Genomic DNA, 2596 nt, shown 5'->3' with positions numbered 1-2596 from the left:
GGAAGGGAAGGAATAAGCTGAAGCTGAACCCGGATAAGACCGAGGTACTGTTTGTGGGAGACAAGGGAAGGTTGGGGGATGTGGACCTGGTGCTCAATGGGGTACGTTTGCCCCTGAAAGACCAGGTCCATAGCCTGGGGGTCATTTTGGACTCCCAGCTGTCCATGGAGGCTCAAGTCTCGGCTGTGAGCCGGAGGGTGCTGTATCAACTCCATCTGATACGGGGGCTGCGCCCCTACCTTCCCAACCATCTGCTCCCACCGGTGGTACATGCCTTGGTCACCTCTCGCCTAGACTACTGTAATGCACTCTATGTGGGGTTACCCTTGAAAACGGTCCGGAAGCTGCAACTGGTACAGAATGCGGCGGCTCGTCTGATTAAGGGCAGCCGCCGGCAAGATCACATCACTCCTGTGTTGAAGAAGTTGCACTGGTTACCGGTTGTTTACCGAACCCAATTCAAGGTGTTGGTTTTGACCTTTAAAACCCTATACGGTTTTGGCCCAGTCTATCTGAAGGAGCACCTCCAGCATCGTCAGGGATGCCGCTCAACAAGATCAGCCTCAGATCCCATCCTGATTTGCATGAGTATTGCATTACAACAACTGCACAGACCTGACAAGCTCATTGCCATATTGATATACAGTATGTGCTGAATAGAGGAAGGCAATGGTAAACCACCTCTGAATACCGCTTACCATGAAAATCCTATTCATAGGGTCACCATAAGTCGGAATCGACTTGAAGGCAGTCATGTGCTGAATGCATGTCCATCAAACTAACACATCAGTGCTCATAGCCTCGCCCTCAATAGCAGGCTGCTGGCCTTTTATGCAGAGAAAACAAACTATACCAGAGATAAATGTATGTCTTCTGATTCTGTCCTTCCCTCTCCCCCCCCTCGCTCAAACACATGCTAGGGACTATTCATTGTAATAAAAAGTAGTCCACAAGGCCTTGGATGGCTGATTAGCAGAATTAAAGTAGCGGACACAGAGCTGTGAATGCTCCATACTTTTTAAAGGTAGCTCACTGCTGTGAAAATGCTTTTCTATAAAATTAACTTGTTTACAAATTGGACACACACAATTCAGCACACTGGAGGAAGTCATATTAAAAAGGATTAAGCTCAACAGTCCGGGGAATTTATAACTGGCTTGGCAGCTCAGAGTATATTTCATTGAGGCAGCCCTCTGTGCTGAATAAATGCTGCAGGAAATGTAATTTCTTTTCCTGGAGATTCTCAAAGTCTTTCTTGACATTTAGAGGAGCAAACTGTGCCTCGGTAATATAATCAACCAACAGGGCCACCTCCGAGGGAAATAAATTTGCCTAACTGACTTAATTGTTGTGGAATGGGGAGTATTGTTTGACACCTTTTGCTGCTGCCCAAGGGATAGTGCCTGGTTAGTAAAATGAGAGTCACCAGGGTTTATAGCTTCTTATAATACCAACATCAGGTGGTGCCAATGGTTATATAGCCAAAACAGGGCTACAGAGAAACAAAAGGGAGGTATCAGCATGCTCAGGGAGAACCCAAGGTTTCCAGAAATAAAAAATAGCTTAAAAAGAAAGTGAGCCCCCCCCCGCCCCCCAAAAAAACTCAGTTCATTGTAGACTGATTGTGCTCAGTAACCATATAAGTTGATTGTCAGTTATGGGGAAAATGGAGGCTAGGGGACGGAATGGCTGGAATCATGAAACCTTACGGTACAGGGATACACTGCAACATCTGGTTGTATCTGGTTGGCCACTGTGAGAACAGGATGCTGGACTAGATGGGCCAATGGCCTGATCCAGCAAACTCTTTTGATGTTCTTATGTTCTTAACAGTTTTTTTGCAGGTCCCACTTGTGCTTTTCCAAAAGCCTTTCCTTATGTTTGTGCGTTATTGAGATTGGCTTGGTTACTCAGTGTTGACAGCAACAGCACTTTCCACATGCTCTAAAATTCTTTCCTGCTAGGACAGTTACCAGAGGTTAGAGGGACCATAGGAACAAAGGAAGATGCTGTATATCGGGTCATACTATTGATCCAATCTAGCTCAGTATTGTCTACTACACTGACTGGCAGTGGCTTGCCAGGATTTCAGACAGGAGTGTCTCTCAGCCCTACCTGGAGATGCCAAGGATTGAACCTGGGATCTTCTGCATGCTAGGCAGATGCTCAACCACTGAGCTACAGCCCCTTCCCAAATCATCTGGGAAACCTATGCCCACCTGATCTGGAAAAGATTTAGGAATGAAGAGCACCACTTGAAATACTGAAATAGGGCCTCTTCTTGCAGCTGTATGAAAGAGCTTGTCCAGATAATTCTATCTGGCATCAGGATATAGTGTGAAGGCACAGAAGGTCTGGGTTGGTGACTACCTCGGAACCACATCTTGGGTTCCCTTCATTGTTCTGTCTGCTTTTGCTACTGGCCCTGCCCACCACTGCCATGTGGCCCTCAGAAGGTTGCCCAAGAGGAAATGCGGTCCCCAGGCTGAAAAATGTTACCCATCCCTGCAGTTATAGAAAGATACCAGAGAAACGATTCACATAATTCACACACTATCAACCGTTCAAGGTAATCAAATCTAGAAGACATATACTT

The 2596-nt window shown here is 46.3% G+C and overlaps 1 non-coding gene across 1 annotated transcript; it reads right to left on the bottom strand.

Annotated features, from left to right (window-relative positions):
- Positions 1 to 2116: 2116 nt before the first annotated feature.
- Positions 2117 to 2188, bottom strand: TRNAA-AGC (transfer RNA alanine (anticodon AGC)). The gene has a single exon. It is a non-coding gene; the product is annotated as a tRNA-Ala (tRNA).
- Positions 2189 to 2596: the final 408 nt, after the last annotated feature.

The sequence above is a fragment of the Rhineura floridana genome, chromosome 16 (genome assembly GCF_030035675.1).
Source record: "Rhineura floridana isolate rRhiFlo1 chromosome 16, rRhiFlo1.hap2, whole genome shotgun sequence".
Taxonomy (NCBI): Eukaryota; Metazoa; Chordata; class Lepidosauria; order Squamata; family Rhineuridae; genus Rhineura; species Rhineura floridana.
This window is presented reverse-complemented; position numbering and strand designations above follow the sequence as displayed.